We start from the raw sequence: 20,220 nt of genomic DNA, 5'->3' as shown, positions 1-20,220 counted from the left end.
GCAAGGAAGCAATAAATCCCCCCTGGGTTGATCGGCAGTGAGGTAGCAACAGTTGGGGAAAAGCAAAGGAAGCAGAAATAGAGTGCCCTGAAGCTAGAATGTGAGTCTGAGTGAACTCTGGGAGTTGGTGATGGACAGGGAGGCCTGGCGTGCTGCAATTCATGGGGTCGCAAAGAGTCGGACACAACTGAGCGACTGAACTGAACTGAAGCTCGAATGATATCTCAAGGATTTCATTTGCCATGGGGAGGAATATGAACTTCAGTTTGTAAGCATCAGGGAGCCTTAACACAAGCAGTCTCAGTTTGGAGTCCTAGGACTTATGGAACAGAGCCACTCAAAGTATGGTCTATGGACCACATCCACAGATGCCAGTCCATCGAGATGAGCACCAAAATTAGGAATGAGCCCTTACAGGACTTCTCTGGTTGTCCAGTGGTTAATAAGCCACCTGCCAATGCAGGGGACACAGGTTTGATCTCTGATCCGGGAAGATTTCACATGCTACAGAGTAACTAAGCCTGTGTGCCAAAACCACGGAGCCCACGCTCCCTAGAGAAGCCACTGCAATGAGAAGCCCACACATTGCAAGTAGAGAGTAGCCCTTGCTCACCACAAGTAAAAAAAGCCTGTGTGCTGCAACAAAGGCCCAGCCCAGCCAAAAATAATTAATTTTTTTAAAAGAATGAGCCTTTAAAAACTTGACACCGAGGTGACATCCATGCAACTGATCAGTGGACTTATATCAAGGTATTGATCAGTTCAGGTGTGGTAACCTTGTTGGGGAAGCAGGGGGAGGGTGGGGAACTAGCTAAGAACTAGATTGATTTGTGACAAATTAAAATTTTGAAAAATAGATAAAATAAAACTTGTCTTTCATCACAGATAATTCAAGAAGCACAGTTCTAGAAGATTCTCTGTTGGGCTTTACAGTGTTATTGGCACTGTATGTAAAAGTGCACGAGGTTTTTGGGTTTGTGTGCATGTGTTTTGCCTTGTCTTTAAGGAGCAAGCCCATAGCTTTTATCATATTCTCACATAAATCCCTCTCCAAGAGATTAAAAGCAACTGAGTTAAAGTCTATTAAGAAATGGACCCTCAGACAAACAAGGGCAAATATTATATGATATTGTCTATATGTGGAATCTAAAAAAAGAGTACAAATGAACTTACCTACAAAACAGAAATCGAAGTACAGATGTACAAAACAAACTTAAGGCTACCAGGGGGTAGGGGAAGGGATAAATTTGGAGACTGGGATTGACATGTACACACTGCTATGTGTATATAATAGATAACTAATAAGGACATACTTCCCTGGAGGCTCAGATGGTAAAGCATCTGCCTACAATGAGGGAGACCAAGGTTCGATCCCTGGGTTGGGAAGATCCTCAGGAGAAGGAAATATCACCCCACTCCAGTACTCTTGCCTGGAAAATCCCATGGACGGAGGAACATTGTAGGCTACAGTCCATGGGGTCGCAAAGAGTCGGTCAGGACTGAGCGACTTCACTCAGTCACTTACTGTAAAGGTCAGAGTACAAAGGACATGACCTGCGTCAAACCCCAGCTTGAGTAGCACGGCCAATCTGGTACCCATGGGGGGTGGGAGAGGACACACAGTAACTGAGCATCACCTGGACTCCAGGGATGCTCTTACAGGAAAAGTGGAATGCTGTCTCTCTCAGAAGAGAGAATCCTACATATGAAAAACAATAGTTTTCCACTGAACTTATCCTGCTGCTTATAAAATGAGATAACTAATTTCAAGGAATTTATCAATCCACAAAGCTTTGTATGAATCTAAGTACGGAGCCACCTTCAGTATTTCCTTTTAAAAGAATTCAGACATAGCATTTTTGGTGTGGCGAGAACAAGCAGGGACGCTAAAGAAGCAGCGGAGACATGCTTTTTCCTTGGGTGGAAGGTTGCAGTGTTTTTTTGCACATCAAGAAAAGCTGTGAAAATCTGGATTGGGCTCCCATCCACCCAACTATAAAACTGTCAACAGTATAGTATCATTTATAGTTATTTTATGAAGCATTGTTTATAATTGCCTGTGGAAGCTGGCCTGTTTCTTCTTATACTCCCAGTTCCAAGGTTTTACCATTTATCATCCATACTTGGGTTTCTTGGTGATGCATAACAAAAGCCATGGTAGATTGAAGGAAAATCCAGGATACTTGCAAATGAGGCAAGAGTCTAATTGGGAGTTTCGGCTCCCTTTCCAAATAGCATGGGGTTGCCACTCTCTGGTTTAGTTGTTCTATAAGGTGTAGAAAGAAATATATACTATGGAGAACATCATAAAATAAACTTCTTACCTCTCTTCTCATTCTGGGCACTAGGATTTGAAACAATGAACAAATGTCACTTCTATTCTGTCCAGGTAACTTCCTGAAAAGAAAGTCTTTATCTCTTTTGCTTTCTATTCTGCCCTCATTTTCTTATATGATCCTTAAAACATCAAACATGCACGCTAAGGCACTTCAGTTGTGTCCAACTCTTTGTGACCCCATGGACTGTAGCCCACCAGCCTCCTCTGTCCATGGGATTATCCAGGCAAGATTATTGGAATGGGCTGCCATGCCCTCCTCCAGAGGATCTTTCCAACCCAGGGATCAAACCCATAGCTTTTATGTCTCCTGCATTGAAAGGTGTGTTCTTTACCAATCGTACCCTAAAACATCGAAGGCACATCTTAAATATATCAATAAAAGAATGAACTAATGAACAATCTGGGAGTTCTTATCCACACAAGAGTTAGGTAACAATTAAAGTCATCCTATGAAATTAACTAAATCCAATGCATCAAGAATAGCTATAAAATAAATACATACAGTCCACCATATAGGCTAGATGATTCAGCTACAGCTATAATAAGACTATCTCTAAGCCACCAGTAAACTTCTTAAAGTGCTAGTGAAAGTTTAACTAGGAATAATGAACACAGTGTCTCTTTTGGCTATGCATGCCCCTTACTTCCAGGCTCTTACCTTGCTCCCCACAGGTCCAGGTGCCATACTAGTCCTCACAGGCCAAGTGGAACTGGTCACCCACCAGTTTGAATCAGAATTGATCGCTCTGGGCATTAATAAAACTTCTCAGATTAAAATCTGGTTACTATTCAAAGTTCAGTCTTCTTCCTTCTTTATCTCATTACTTTTTTATAAAAATAAATAACATGCTCTTTAGAGGAAAATTCACAATCAAATGCAAGTAAAGAAAGGTGAAAAAAAAAAGCACCATTCATTTTTTTTCTTTTCTTTCAACAAATACTTCTGAGCATTCTTCTATGTGCTAGGGCTGTAGCAGGAAATAAGATGGTCAAGTCCTCTGTCCATGTGGTGCTTACATCCGAGTGGATAAAGAGGGATAACAAACTAGTAAACAACCCAGGTGCAATACAGGGAGGTGGTAATAAGGGCTAGGAAGACAAATACTACAAATTAAGGGCTGGGGCTAATTTAATAAGGGATCCTCAGAAGAAGACCCTTCTAACAAGGTGGCAAGTAGGCAGAAAACTGAAGGAGATCAGAGTGTGAGCTAAGCCGCCTTCCAGGGGAAAGTCATTCCAGCGGTGGAAACAGCAAATGCAAAGGACCAGAGGCAAGGGGGTCTCTGATGAGCTCGAGAACCATGGAGGAGGGCAGAGGGCCCAGAAATTCAGCAGAAAGTAATTTGAGGCCACTGTGAGGAAGCCATTGAAAAGATTTTGGATTTGGCTGTGAGAGAGCTAGAAAGCTGCAGAAGGACTTTGAGTCAGTGGATGATCTCATGTTATCTTCAAAATAATCACTTTGGAAGCTCTGAAAATAAGCTACTGGAGTGGGCAAGGGCAGAGTAAGGGCCTCCAGTTTGCAAGCTATTGGAATAATCCAGGTGAAAAGCAATGGTGGCTGGGGTCAGGGGACAGCAGTGAAAGATTAAACCAGCTAAGGCACATAAAATCAGGCTCCCCTGGTGACTCAGACAGTAAAGAATTGGCCTGCAATGTCGGAGACCTGGGTTCAGTCCTTGGGTCAGGAAGATCCCCTGCAGAAGGGAATGGCAATCCACTCCAGTATCCTTATCTGGAGAATCCCAGGAACAGAGGAGCTTGATGGGCTACAGTCCATGGGGTCACAGAGCTGGGCACAACTGAGCAACAAACACTAACGAGGCACATAAAGCACTTGGCACAGTGTCTGGGACAAAGGAAACCCCTGATGCCCAGCAGCTGCTGATCACCACTGTTACTCTCCTGTCTCCCCACTTGTTGATTACTATGGTTACTCTCCTATCTCCCCACTTGACAAGAACTGAAGATTCAAATCCCACATGAGGATCATCGGCTCTTTGGGAGCCAGAATGAGCCTGCAGTTTTCTCTATCTCATGTGGCTTTTAGATCTGACCAGTTGATTAGAAACCTTGCTTGATAATACCCTATTATTTATCACCTTGTTGGAATGAATGTGGTTGTAATGTTGCTAACACAAATACGGCATTCATTCCCCAAAGAGATGCAAATTTCCTTCTGGGGCTGTGAGTCCCTGTGTTTCAGGGTATGGGTGCACTGACCCCACCAAGGACTGTGCCACAAACACCCTGAAACCACTTCCATTTGCTCTGGCCTTGGCTGGTGCTGCCAACAGTACCCCCTCCTTCTCTGTTTTGTCCTCACTTAGGGAATTTCATGGAACTGCATTCTTCCACTCTCTACTCACCCTTGCCAGACTGCTAATTCAGACCTGTGCAGCAAGAGAAACCATCCAATCCCTTTCCAAGTCTCCTTGATTTTTTAGCCGCCCCACAGGACAGGAATGTTGCACTATCCATCTGCTGCCGAATTCTAGCATTTTAAAAGGGGGAGAAAAACACCAATTGTACACAAGCTTTTCCAGAAAACACAAGAGGTAGGAACACTCACAAATTCATTTCATGAAGTAAGCATAACCCAACTACCCACATGTGAAAAGAATTTATAAGAAACCCCAATAAACACAAACATCCCTCACAAACTGGCCATAAACACAGAGGTGGCAGTTATTAGCTCCATTTTACAGGGGAGGAAAATCAGGCTTAGAGAAGTTCAAAAACATATCCTAAAGGCACATAGTTTAAAGGCAGCAGATCTAGAATATAAAGCTAGGTCTCTCAGACTCCAGAATACCTGCTCTTAACCAATGTGTTGCAGACATTTCTATCAATGAAAAGTGAACGTGTCAGTCGCTCAATCGTGTCTGACTCATTGTGAACCCATGGACTATAGCCCACCCGGCTCTTTTGTCCACGGGATTCTCCAGGCAAGAATACTAGAGTGGGTAGCCATTCCCTTCTCCAGGGGATGTTCTGAACCCAGGAATCAAATGCGGGTCTCCCGCATTGCAGGCAGATCAATACTTGGATGCTTACTGAAGGAGCTTGAATGAAAGGAGTGAATTGCTAATAGCTAAGTTTCACCTCCCGGAGGTAAATGAAGGAGGCATCCTTAGACCAAGCACTGACAGCCTCCTCTCCCAGCTCCCCCCTCGCCCCTATCCTGCACCCCATAGTTACTCTAAGCTCCTCTGCCTGGCCAGGATCTGCTTACCATGGAGAGTCAGACTCTGGTGTTTTAAGAACTGCAATGTCAGCTCAGTTAAAACCGCCAAAGTCACAATTGTTTAAGAGCTTCAATCCCCCAGGGACACATATATTGTAAAAGGCTCAGCTTGAAGCCAAATAAAGACTGAGGTGATTTGACACGTGGCCAGTGCATGTCTTGTTCATTAATGAGATAGCCCTGCAAGCAATTAAGTCTCATGTGCTGTTATAGGAGACCCTGGATTCTCATCCCCAGGGTCTCCTTCCCAGCCAGGTCCCCTACCCTGCACTTAAGTGCCCTCTTCAGACATCTCCTTTGACCCACAGAGGAAGGGGAGAGAGAGAGAAAGGTGGAGACTATGATTTCTGGGGGTGCACTTCTACAGAAGTATGCTGGACAAGATGCTTGAGAGTCCCTTGGACTGTAAGAGTTCAAACCAGTCAACCCTAAAGGAAATGAACCTTAAATATTCATTGGAAGGACTGGTGCTGAAGCTGAAGCTCCAACACTTGGGCCACCTGATTAGAAGAACCCACTCATTGGAAAAGACCCTGATGCTGGGAAAGATTGAGGGCAAGAGAAGGGAGTGACAGAGGATGAGATGGTTGGATAGTATCATTGACTCAGTGGACATGAGTTTGAGCAAACTCCAGAAGATAGTGAAGGACAGGGAAGCCTGGCATGCTGCAGTCCATGAGATCACAAAGAGTCAGAGATGACTTAAGTGACTGAACAACAACAATCCTTCTATCCAAGGGCCTGCTCACTGGTTGTCTATCCCTCCGCAAACCTGTGCCCAGGTCCTCATCTGTTGTACCCAGAGGTACAACAGAGGTACCTCCTCTGTTGAAGCCTCTGGATGGCTTCCCCCTAGAGCAGCTTTCTACCTTCAAAACCCACAGAGCATCCTAGAATGTGGCAGGAATGACATCAAATTAATAAAACACAGCTCCCAGAGGCAAAGGTAAGAGGGCACTTCTTTTGCATCAAGACAGAAATTATCCCTTGAAGAAGAGTCAAATCTGAAATCTAAACCAACAGGAAAATCAAGATATCACTGAGTCCTCACAGAATTTTACCAGATGCCAGAACAAACTTCATCATTTATATACTCCCCTTATAAATATTCACTAACTTATATGCAGAGTACATCATGAGAAATGCTGGGCTGGAAGAAGCACAAGCTGGAATCAAGACTGCCGGGAGAAATATCAATAACCTCAGATATGCAGATGACACCAACCTTATGGCAGAAAGTGAAGAGGAACTAAAAAGCCTCTTGATGAAAGTGAAAGAGGATAGTGAAAAAAGTTGGCTTAAAGCTCAACATTCAGAAAACAAAGATCATGGGATCTGGTCCCATCACTTCATGGCAAATAGATGGGGAAACAGTGGAAACAGTGTCAGACTTTTTTTTTGGGGGGGGGGAGTGCTCCAAAATCACTGCAGATGGTGATTGCAGCCATGAAATTAACAGACACTTACTCCTTGGAAGGAAAGTTATGACCAACCTAGATAGCATATTAAAAAGCAGAGATATTACTTTGCCAACAAAGGTCCATCTAGTCAAGGCTATGGTTTTTCTAGTGGTCATGTATGGATGTGAGAGTTGGACTCTGAAGAAAGCTGAGCACCAAAGAATTGAGGCTTTTGAACTGTGGTGTTGGAGAAGACTCTTGAGAGTCCCTTGGACTGAAAGGAGATCCAACCAGTCCATCCTAAAGGAGACCAGTCCTGGGTGTTCATTGGAAGGACTGATGCTGAGGCTGAAACTCCAATACTTTGGCCACCTGATGCGAAGAGTTGACTCATTGGAAAAGACCCTGATGCTGGGAGGGATTGGGGGCAAGTGGAGAAGGGGACGACAGAGGATGAGATGGCTGGATGGCAATACCGACTTGATGCACATGAGTTTGGGTGAACTCTCAGAGTTGGTGATGGACAGGGAGGCCTGGCGTGCTGCAATTCATGGGGTCACAAAGAGTCAGACGTGACTGAGCGATTGGACTGAACTGAACTGAACTGAAGGACTGCATGCTACAACTTTCTCCTAGCCCATAACCCACCTTTGTACAGATTCTGAGAATGCACCCATTCTTCCAGGCAGGGGAAGCCCAGTTCAAGGGAACTCCAGGGCACCTAAGGGTCTCACTGTCTATGCCTCCCCCTACTCTTCCCACCCTAAGCAGTTGCTCTGCCCCCCAGCCAAATTACAATCTAAAACATCTGAGCCTAAAACAGCTAATTAAAGAACAATTCAAGGCAGAATCTGATAGACAGTTCAGAGAGAAAGTACTAAGAAAGTCCAGAGACTACATATTCCAGAAGTACAAACCCCAAACTTTACTGAATCAACCCAGGTCAAAATAACTGACACTCCGTAGAACTACTTACTATTAATAGTCAGGCCATCCTTGTTCTTCTCCATGCAATTTTGAAAAGACCAGCAGAGAAGTAACCAATGCCCTGTGAAATGATGTAATCCCATGAAGAATTACATGTGCAGGAAATAGTAACGACATTTCCCTACTTTTGAAGGGTCTCAATATATAAGGCGACTTCATTTTTACTTTTCACTTTCCTGCATTGGAGAAGGAAATGGCAACCCACTCCAGTGTTCTTGCCTGGAGAATCCCAGGGACGGGGGAGCCTGGTGGGCTGCCGTCTCTGGGGTCGCACAGAGTCGGACACAACTGAAGTGACTTAGCAACAACAATATATAAGGCAGCTACAAATAGCTCTCAGTGATTGGCATGTATTCTTCATGGAGTTGTTTGTCAATATTAGTAATAATTACATAGTGGCAGATTATATGATGGCTACAATACCCACTTCTTCCCCATTGGACCTATCTATCAGAGGATTATATCCACCCAGTGGCATCTTCAATGGAGACAGAACTTATTTTGGCCACTGAAATCTGAGTGAACGTGATGTCATCTGTGCCACTTCTGAACAGAATCTTCCAGTTCTCCTGCCTCTCTCACTTCAGTCAAGATACCAGCAATACCTCTGATAGGGACTGCTCTTTAGTCTGTGTCTCTGAGTGAAACACCAAAGCCAAATCAATGATGGAGATACAAAATAAGCCAAAACCAAAATGGTGATTGTAAGTCGTTGACATTTTTAGGTTGTTACTTCAGCACCATGTAGCCTACATTGCTTGAGGTATAATCATAGGCCAGACTGATTCCTGCCTGAGCATACTAAAAAAGAAAGAGAAACCAGAAACAATACATCTTACCTGAGCCAAATAAAAAGTTCATTCAGATTTTCCATAAGATCTAATGGAAAAACCCATATATAATTTTACTATTAATTGTGTGGCTCCCTCTTCAATCATGAAACACAGACTAGTTAAACATCAAAGGCTTGTGGATCACTCAGCAAATGGTGCAGCATTTCCTGAACTTCACACTTCACTTCATCTTTTATCACCTTAATAATTGTTGCATATCTGTGAACCAACTGTACTGTATACTATTTAAGTTTTAAATTTTTAAACAACTATGCAATATACTATTTAATTTTTAAATTTTAAACATCTTTACAAAATGCTATTTAATTTTTAAACTTATTCCTTTGACTTAGTCTGTCAATTTCAAAAAAAAAAAAAAAAAAACTTTGTACTACTACAATAAATGAAAAACTATTATCACTTATCTTAAAGTTGGGGAGAAAAGGCCTAACTATTAAATTATCGTCCAATTAAAAAATAAAATAAGAATTCAACTATGTATCATGTTGATAATTACATAACACTCATGTCAAATCTTGTGCACTTTGGGAAACACTGCTGCAGTGGTTGGCATAAGGGCTCAGAGTCCTAGATTGTAGTCTAGGCTGCCATACGGTGTGTAATCTAGGACAACTTCCTCTGAACTTAATTGTCTTGAAGTTCAAAAGAATTAATACTCTAAGGTCCTGTTCAATAGTAATATTACATTATCTGCTGTTCTAAGCTGCCCATTCTGCTCCTCCTCTCCACCACTGTGGCTCAGAACAATTCATATGTGTGAAATCACTAACAACCCTAATAGGAAAAAGAAAATTTAGCTGATCTACAGGAAGGCTCCTATTTACACTGTGAATATATTTCTCTTCTCCCAAAGAGATCATCTCAAAAATGAGAAAGCTCAAACAAGGACACATCTTATTTCATCTTCCTTTATGTTTTGCCAACAACTTCTTACTGTTAGTTGGAATTCTCTCATGGTTCCAAAATTATATCTCTCCTCTCCTCCCCATGGGGTGACTTTATCTGCTGTTGTCACTTTGGAGAAAGGAGGAAGGAAATCATAATTCCATTCAATAGGCAGATGCTGGCCATTAGTCAGAAAGAAATACCATAATTGGTAATGCAAAGCAAAGGAAATGCTGTCCACTTGAGGTGTGATTCCCTGTATACTAATTCCAAACCTTTAAATTCTTTGCCTGAGTTCAGATTCCCACTCTTCAAAAATGAACATATGTAAAACAGACTTGCATTAAAACTACAGATTTTAGAATCTTACAGATCATCTGGCTCAACTAACTTATTATACAGATGAAGAAATTAAGATTCCAAGAGGTTTGGCTAAGAAGCAGCAGAGTAAAGATGAGACTCAGGCTCTGTGCTCACAGGCAAGGTGATGAAATATACTAGAAACACAGCCTCTGCTGCATTGTTTGGTAAGACATATTCACATTAATTATTTCTCTTGGCCTCAGCTTTTTTCATCTGTAAAGTGGGGACCATAATATCTACCTTTCAGGGTTATTCTAAGAATCAAGTGAGATACACTAGTGAGTCTCAAACTTGATGATTCAAATGAATCAGACTCTAAAACAAAACAGGTGAAGAATGGAGAGAAAGAGAGCAGGATGTGTGAACAACCCAAGAAGGTTAAAAAAAAAAAAAAAAAAAAAGCTCCAAGGTAGAAAGAGCAAAGTAAGTAAAGACCAAAGCTGAGGACATGGGAAGAGATCAAAACACTTAGTGTGGGCCAGGCAAGGGATAAGTTTTTAAGTAATACAGTGATGGAAAAGTCAAATGTAGGATTCACACACTCTATGGTCAACATTCAAACTTTGACTTACAAAGACAGGGTTTATCCCAGATCTCTACTGAAATTTAATCAGGATCAAAATGTAAATGGATAAATCTATTTCAAGATAATGGAGAGTTGACTACAGGAGCTCCAATTGAATTCTGACTTTACAGCATAACGTTGTAATTCATAAGCAAGATTCTTAGCAATATGGAACATTAGAAAAAGAGAGAGATGTTTTTTCCTGCCCTTCTGACCACTGGTTCACTGCATTAGAATATCAGAATTGCCTGAGCAGTGTTTTAAAAATGGTCAGTCCTGAAGTCCATTCTATGAGGAAGGCTCAGGTACTGGACTATGCTGTACTTAGTCGTTCAGTCATGTCCAACTCTTTGTGATCCCATCGACAGTAGACCACCAGGCACCTCTGTCCATGGGGATTTTCCAGGCAAGAATACTGGAGTGGGTTGCCATGCCCTCTTCCAGGGGATCTTCCCAACCCAGGATCAAACTGGGGTCTCCTGCATTGCAGATGGATTCTTTACCAGCTGAGCTACCAGGGAAGCCCAGCTTAGGCACCAGTAGTTCCTAAGACTGTCTCAATTGTTTCTAGTAGCCACAAAGTAAAAACCTATATAGCTTCCAGAACACTGGAAGTGGTTTAGATTTCTCTTTTCTTTTTATTAACTTTTTGCCTGGCCAGTGATGGGTCTCTTCCATCTTGACCTTCATTCAGTTCAGAAAAGTAGTTCTCTGTTTTCTTTGATTGTTTCTCTAGAAGTCTCATCTGGGTTCCACTTGAAACATACATATGTAGGGAGGTTCTTCCCAAATTTCCCTAATGAGATTCAACTAGAAAGGGGACCCAGGGCATGTACATTTTTAAACAGCTCCCCAATTCTGATGTTCTGAGGTTGAAAACCAATGTTCTGTGGCTTGGCATATAGCTATAAACAAAATAGGCATGGTCTCCACTCCCATAGAGAACTTTCAAATCCATCAGAGACTATATGAGCAATTACTGGTGTGACCACAGTGGTAAAGAACTCGCCTGCCAATGCAGGAGACATAATAGACACGGGTTCTATCTCTGGGTCGGGAAGATCCCCTGGAGAAGGGAATGGCTACCCACTCCAGTATTCTTGCCTGGAGAACCCCATGGACAGAGAAGCCTGGTGAGCTACAGTCCATGGGGTCTCAAAGAGTCCAACACAACTGAAGCAACTAACAGGAGGATGACTAGTGTGATGAGTGGTAAGAAAACCAAAGTCAAAATAGTCATAGAAATAGTCCTCTTCCCGTGCATGGAATCTAACCAGAATCTTCCAGATAGAATGTTCTACATGTGGAATGTTTACCATTAAGTCGTTAGATCAGAAGAAGACACGTCTCCTCAGGTCTCAAGGTTCCCACCCTCCCCCATCTGTGGATACCCCCCATCATCATCTCCCTAAAATTGGCTCAAAAATTCCAATCCCAGAATCCAGGGGCCACTGAAGTGGTCGTTTGAATGAGTATGTGATTGTTTCAGGGAAATAGGACACTGAGAGGTGAAAAGTTAAAAGCAAAAGACTTAGTATCCAATTTATATTGCAACATAAAAGCTTTGGGCTGAGAGCCAGATAATTTTCTTGCATTTGATTTTTATTCTCAGACTCTTAAACTTAGCCAACTAAAATTCTTATTTTAAGTATCATCCTCTGATCCTCCTTTGGAAATAAAGGATGTGCCGCCAGGAAAGACAGAAGGTAATCACCTTGGCTTTGTCAGCTCCAGCAAGAACAGGGCTGTATAGGTTAATGCTATAGGTCTAGCACATAGCAAATGTGTAGATTATAGAAAACCCATGTCAGAAGTGAATGGCTGAACTCACACTGAGGAACAGATTAAAGAACAAGAAAGACCAAGATTCATTCTCCACAGGTTATAGCCTATCTACTAAACTTTCCATTAATGAGAAGAAGATGGTGAGCGGGAAATTATTAGTCCTCCAGACTCCCCATCCATTCACTGCACTAATATTTATCATGTGTCTATTGGTACCAAAAAAAAAGAAAGAAAAAATAAGCTAAAAACAGCAAAATGAGAAAAAGAATCATGGACCAGATGCAGGCATGACTGACTGAGCTATGTTTCACATTTTAATACATTACAACATATTCGGTCCCTACAACAATAGCCTCATAAATGAGGAAACTGAAATTCAGAGATGTTGAGCCTTTGTTCCAGGTCACACAGCTAGTGATGGTCAGAGATGGGACTCCAACTCTAGTCTTATGAGTCCGTTGCCCCCACTCTTATCTGCCACAGTAGGCTGCCTTCCTACACCTTAGATGGGAAAGATGCTAGTTCTCCAACTGCACTAAAGCACCAGAAAATAGACTATCAAAATGGGTTGAGAGACCTTGACCCTTGAAAACTGTGAAAGCTAGAATTGCTGACCATCTACCTTAGTGTGACTTCTGGTTATAAAAGTCAAGAAACATACAGGCAAGTGACAAGATACACGACAGGAAGATGGCAGAAACCAAGCCAGCATGAAATGCAAAATTGTTCACTGTCTCTCCAATGATCTCCCTTCCAACCACAAGGCCTCTCACCCTGGGCATTAACTACTTGTTCATTCTTCTTTCAACAAGTACCTAAGGGTCTGCAATGAGCCATGGGCTGTAGATCTGTTCAGTGCCCTTGGGGAGTTTACCACTGGTTAAACCAGTAATCCCACAATTAAATACATTAAGTACAAGCTGAAGCATGTGCAATGAAAGAAAAGTAAAGGGTCTAATGAGTGCTTATGTCAAGGGGACCTGGTTCAGGAGGAGTATCAGGCAGAGTCTTCAGGAAAGTGACATTTAGGCTGACCCCAAAGGGATGAATAACACAAGGAATATGGGAACAAGAGCATCCCAGATGGAAAGAACCTGGTCCCAAGTAGCATCTCACAGTTCTGATGGTTAAGTAACTGCTATCCAGGGGAACATGGATGACTGGGCTGTGCTTCTCATATCATGCAACAAAGTGGTAAGCCCTGTCACAGAGCAAGAGAACAAACTCCAAAGTACAAGCTGTCTTCATGTGTCTATACTTGCATGACATTTCCTATATCGTCTTGTCAGAAGATCCTCTGACCAATCCTGAGGAAATCTGGTACACTGATGGGAGCAGCTTTGTCTTGGATGGAAAAGAAGAGCCGGGTATGCAGTAGTCTCCAATTTTGAGACCATAGAGGCTAAGCCTCTGCCACCAGGTACTTCAGCCCAATTAGCTGAGCTTATAGCCCTGACTTGAGCTTTAGAGATGGGAAAAGGAAAAAGAATAACCCTTTACACTGACTCCAAGTATGTCTTTCTGGTGCTACATGCACATGCAGCTATTTGGAAAGAAAGGGGCCACTTGACCACCCGAGGGTCCCCAATCAAGTATGGTGATCAAATCCTTAGGCTCTTGGAGGCAGTCCATCTGCCCGCTGAGGTTTCAGTCTCCCACTATAAAGGACACCAAAAAGGGAGCACAGAAGTGGCACGAGGGAACCAAGCAGCTGATCAGGCAGCTAGGAGAGCAGCATTACAGAACCATGACCTAATAGGGATTGCCACCTTAGTTCCACAGACTAATTTGCCAGAAACTCCTTCATATACTGAAGGTGAGACTCTTAAAGCTAAGAGTGAGGGCTTTCAAGATCATATGGGGGGTGGTTCCAAAAGGAGGGACTCCTTTTTCTGCCTGGGAACTTCCAATGGAAGTTGGTTAACTCCTTACATGCCACTTCTCATTTAGGAGAAAAGGCCCTCCAAAGATTACTAGAAAGTTCCTTCAGAGGAACAGGCCTCCAAACAACTATAAGACAGGTGGTCTCCTCTTGTCCCACTTGCCAATTAAACAACCCCCAAGGAGCTCGAAGACCCCAGCTGGCCCAGCCCATCCAACGATGTGGGGCCTACCCAGGAGAGGACTGGCAGATGGACTTCACCCAGATGCCAGTTTCTCAAGAGTATAAATACCTATTAGTCATGATAGATACATTCACAGGATGGATTGAAGGCTTTCCCACCCGGACTGAGAAGGCTGAGGAGGTGGTAAAAAAAACTGCTCCGTGAAATCATTCCAAGATTTGGTCTGCCCAGGTCATTACAAAGTGACAATGAGACATCATTTACTTCTAAGGTCACCCAAGGGGTCTCGAAAGCACTGGGCATTACTTATTATCTCCATTGTGCCTGGAGGCCTCAATCTTCAGGAAAAGTAGAAAGAGCCAATCAATTCTTAAAATCAGCGATAAAAAAGATAACCCAAGAGACCTCCCTGGGATGGAAGGAGGCTTTACCAATAGCTCTCCTCTGCACCCGCATTGCCCCTAAGGAACAGGTTGGTCTTAGTCCTTATGAGGTGCTATATGGGAGACGTTTTGTTTATGTCAATGACCTCTTCCTAGATCCAGAGGTTCAGACCCTCCAGTCTTATACCATAGCCATTGGGCAATTCCAAAAGGATATATGCTTGTGGGGTATGAACCAGGACCCAAAAGATTCTAAACAGTCACCACTATATGCTCCAGGGACTCAAGTCCTAATTAAAGTCTGGAAAGATGGGTCCCCAAAGGCTCAACTCCAGCCCACATGGAAGGGCCCCTATCCTGTAATACTTTCTACCCCCACAGCAGTCAAGGTACCAGGACATGACTCCTGGATTCACTACTCATGAGTCAAGCCATGGAAGAAAACAGAAGAGGACACTCGATACACCTGTGAGCCCCTGGGAGATCTCAGATACCTATTCAGAACTACCAATGAGTGCCATTCTAATGAACACCCCCAAAATCTGGTTTCTGGGCATAAGATTTTTCAGGATAACTCTAAAGAGCTAACACAGCTTGACAGAGACTGTACTCCAAAACAGACAGGAGATAGATCTTCTGATCCCTGAACAAGGAGGGACTTGAGCCATCCCAGCCATGTGAATTTAAAATTGACCAATGTCCCTACTAGTCCTTGTTATGCTATATTGATGATGCCTATGATTATTCCATGTACTGTCAATTGTCTAACCTGTTTTGTCTCTGCCCAGGTCAACCAGCTACAACATGCAGTGCCAGTTCAACAAAGATATAAAACTACAGCCGAACACGGAAAATATCACACATGCTTGGACACCGCTATAAGGATTCTGAGGATTGAGACTAGCAAGAGGGGGAGGCCCAATACCCCTGGCCATCCCAGTTCAGTAGGAAGTAGCCAGAAAGACCTCGATGCCCCTATTCCCAAAGAATTGGGCCTCCCATCTCTTGAGGGGGGGATGTTAGGTAGGTAGAATAGGGAAAAGGAGTCCAAAGTGGCGGTGGCTAAAAGACAAGGAAGGTCAAAGGAAGGTCTGAGGACCAGAGTGAGGACTTCAGGCAGAACAAATAGCACTCCTGGCTAAGCCCAATTTGCGTAAGGCAGGCCCAAGTGGAGGAAAAAAACATAAAAGGAGGAGCCAAAGCACTTTCTCACGGACTCTGTCTCCCGCGTGCATGCGCGCGCATTCTCTCTCTCTCACTCTCTCTCTCACTCTCTCTCTCTCTCTCCTGCTATCTTCTAAATAAAATAGAGCTGTAACACTGATTTGCTTAAGAGCTGTAGCACAGTTTGTCCAAGACCCAAGAGCTGTGACGCACCGAGGGCTTTAATGTCCGTCGCTCCAAATCTTTGTTGTGATGAGACAAAGAACCGAGGAACATACACTCGTATGACAGTCTCATTGGCCAAATTGCCCTTTTTGCATGATAAAGGGCAGAGCCAATGTGAGAAGACACCACTTCAGGGCATGGATACAAAAAGATGTGACCAGACCCGGTAGCAATGTGCCCTATGAGACCAAAAGAGAGGCACGTGGTCCAACCTGCGGGTACAAGCCAGGCCCTGAGGAAACAACACATAAACAGACATCTAAGAGCAACACTGAAGTGTGGACAGGAATTCGTCAGGGGAGAAGAGGACAAAATATCCCTGGGACCAGCATGTTCAAGGTTTTAGAAGTGAAGTCAGAAATCTGTATAAGGAAATTAAAGATGCTCAGTATTACTCCATAGGACAGGGGGAGACAGGAGTGGTGAAGAGCAAAATTGGAGAGTCAGAAAGGGGTCACATTATAAAGGGCTTTGCAAGTCATGACAAGGAGCTTGAGCTTTATTCCATCAGATGTACATTCTAGAAAAGTCTCCATTGTTTCTATATGAAGAAGCAGGGAAACCCATTAGGGGGTATCTTAATTCAGGCCTCACCTGGCATAGGAGCAGTAAGGTGGGGGAAATGTTTAGATTTTAGATATACTAAAAAGTAAAAGAGGGTTTCCCAGGTGGCGCTAGTGGTAAAGAACCTGCCTGCTAATGCGGGAGATGTAAGAGATGCAAGTTGATCCCTGGGTTGGGAAGATCCCCTGGAGAAGGGCATGGTAACCCATTCCACTATTCTTGCCTGGAAAATCTCCATGGACAGAGGAGCATGGCAGGCTATAGTCCATAGGATCGCAGAGTCAGACACAACTGAAGTGACTTAACATGCATGCACAAAAAGTAAAATTAATAGGATTTGATGAGAGTGTGTAGACACTCAACAGATTAGAGACAATCAAAAGATTGATTCAAATTTCTAGTTGGAGAAACTGAAAACAGAAATGGCATTTGTTTCTAAAGATAATATGCGAAAAGTAGAACTATTGGGGTAGGAAGATGAGCATCAGTTTGGATGTTTTGAAGTGGAATTTCCCATGAGACAATGGAGTTTTGGGGAAGAAACTTAGACATATAGGTCTGAGTCTTAGCAGAGAAATATGGGCTATATGGATCTATGACAAAGAGCTGGCAACCACCAAGGTGAGTGTGTATGAAGAGAAGAAGACCAAAACAAAGCCTGAAACAATACCCATCCTTGAGGTGTGCATTAGCAAGACCAAGAGGAGCCATCAAAGGAGACTGTACCTTAGTCACAAAGGTGGTGCAAATGCAGGGGGAGCTGGTAATGGGGATGGCAGTGGAAGAAAACTCCAAAAGACTGTAAGGGCAGCAGCATGTAATAGGGCTGATGGGTCTTGTAAGCTTAGGACTCAGAGGAAAACCCTTGGGCTCATGACCTTGAACAGACCAACTAGGGTGGACAGATAGAAGCAGAGGCAGACTGGAGTAATGGCAAAAGGAATGAGAGTTGAAAAATGTCAAAAGCCCGGTAGAGAACAATACCAAATCTGTGAAGGGAGAGAGATGCAGAATGACTAGGAGAATGGAGGATGAAAGGAGGCTCACAAATCTAAATGTTATTTAAATGTTTTTTAAGTGTTACAGATCCAGGAAGTAAAGTGTAATACGCAGAAGAGAGATTATCAGTTTACATTTTTACAAAAGGATAATTATCCAAGATTTACTTCCTCCCAGGCCCCTCTTGTGGGCTTAGTCTCCTCCAGTCTCTGGCACTTTGCCTGATCTTGCCGTGAGGTCCCCTGGGCAGGGTGAGTACACACACACTAACCCACGCATTCCATGACCGCCCAGCACGACAACCCCACCCCAGCCACTGGCCGCTCATTTCACTGAGCCATGAGCCACATCTTTCTCATTCTGCATGAAAGGAAGGGCTTTAAAGCCTTAAAACTGGAAGAGAATGGCTTTTAGACAAATTGCCTGAAGCGAAGCACTACCCAGGGAAACAAAACCATTCCCTCCCTCCAACCGGCCCTCCCCGGATGATACCTCCTGATTCCATCACCCGAGGCTGCCCAGAAAAAACCACACAGCAGCATTAAAGGGCTGGATACGAGTGTTTGATTGTAAACAAGGTACAGAGGCCCAACTGTGTTGACCTTATTTGTATATAATGAACGAAGACTGAGAACAGCCATCATTATGGCCTCTGAGCATGCAGAACAAAGGGAAAGAAGAAAGAGGGAAAGGGCACTTCCTGGTATGCATGAGTGGGTCCTGATTGTAATGGTGGTGTCTCATCCTGCTTGTTTATGAATCACAGTGATCTTTGTTTCCTTAAAGAAGAACTGAACAAAATGACCGCATCTTGAAATGGTCACTTGTTCTGCAGGAAGGGAACACGATAGAACCTAAAGCTTGCTAGGCTGCATTTATTCCAATCTCTCTTTGTATTTAGAGTGTTTGCCAGAAACATACTTAATCCGATAAAGCCCCGATATGTACATCTTTTGGCTCACATATAGACAGACTTACTGTATTGGAAAAAGAGGCTGTGTGTCTTCCATTTCCAAAGCAAGCTTCTCAAAATGGCCTGGCTATTCAGGGCTGGAGGGAAACCCCAGAGGAGGGTCAGGGATCCTCCATAGCTCAAGGCTGGAGGGAGCGCCATGAAAAGCCAAAGGGAAGCCTGGAAGGTGGCCATGACTGTGTCAGCATGGGGCCACTGGATCTGCCCAAGGCCACTGGAGCTCTTGGAGGGTTTCTACATCCTGGGGGTGATCTGAATCACAGGGATGGTGGTACCTGACCTGGAAGGCCCCCACCCACCTCCCATGGAATTGCCACCAATCCACAGGAGCCAATTCTATAGGCTGATTAATGAATCCTATTCAGATTCACCCTAATCAGTCTCCAGAATTATGTTTTATTTTGTTCACTCACAAAGTCCTGTCTGACTCTTTGCAACCCCATAGACTGCAGCATGCCAGGCTTCCCTGTCCTTCACCATCTCCCAGAGTTTGCTCAAACTCATGTCCATTGAGTCAGTGATGCCATCCAACCATCTCATCCTCTGTCACCCCCTTCTCCTCCTGCCCTCAATCTTTCCCATCATCAAGGTCTTTTCCAATTAGTCATTTCTTTGCATCATGTGGCCCGAGTATTGAAGCTTCAGCTTCAGTGTCAGTCCTTCCAATGAATATTCAGGACTGATTTCCTTTAGGATTGACTGGTTTAATCTCCTTGCTCAAGAGTCTACTCAAGAGTCTTCTCCAACATCACAGTTCTTATGCTGCTGCTGCTGCCAAGTCACTTCAGTCATGTCTGACTCTGTGTGACCTCATAGACAGCAGCCCACCAGGCTCCCCCATCCCTGGGATTCTCCAGGCAAGAACACTGGAGTGGGTTGCCATTTCCTTCTCCAGTGCATGAAAGTGAAAAGTGAAAGTGAAGTCGCTCCGTCGTGTCCAACTCTTAGCGACTCCATGGACTGTAGCCCACCAGGATCCTCCATCCATGGGATTTTCCAGGCAAGAGTACTGGAGTGGGGTGTCATTGCCTTCTCCAGTTCTTATAAATGGCTATAATCTCTAAATTCTTCCCTGCAGAGGATCACTGTAAGACCTCTCTACAAGGCTGGTGGAGAGGAGAGAGTTCCTCAAGCCCTGCTGAATCTCTCTGGAGCTTCATTTTTCTTCTCTCTCTCTCTCCTTTTTCCTAAGCTGCCTGTAGCCTGAAGGCTCCACTTGCTGACATGCATGGTGAGTCCAGGATGCAACATGTATGCAGACTCTCCCCTTTCTTCCCTCACCTTCTCATGTACTTATCTTTTATTTTATTTTATTTTTCACTGCACTGGTCTTAGTTGAAGCGGCATGATCTTCGTTGTGTCATGTGGGATCTTTCATTGCAGCACACGGACTCTCTAATTGCAGCATATGGGCTTAGTTGC

Source organism: Bos taurus, chromosome 14 (assembly GCF_002263795.3).
Source record: "Bos taurus isolate L1 Dominette 01449 registration number 42190680 breed Hereford chromosome 14, ARS-UCD2.0, whole genome shotgun sequence".
Classification (NCBI taxonomy): domain Eukaryota; kingdom Metazoa; phylum Chordata; class Mammalia; order Artiodactyla; family Bovidae; genus Bos; species Bos taurus.
Note: the sequence above shows the minus strand (reverse complement) of the source record.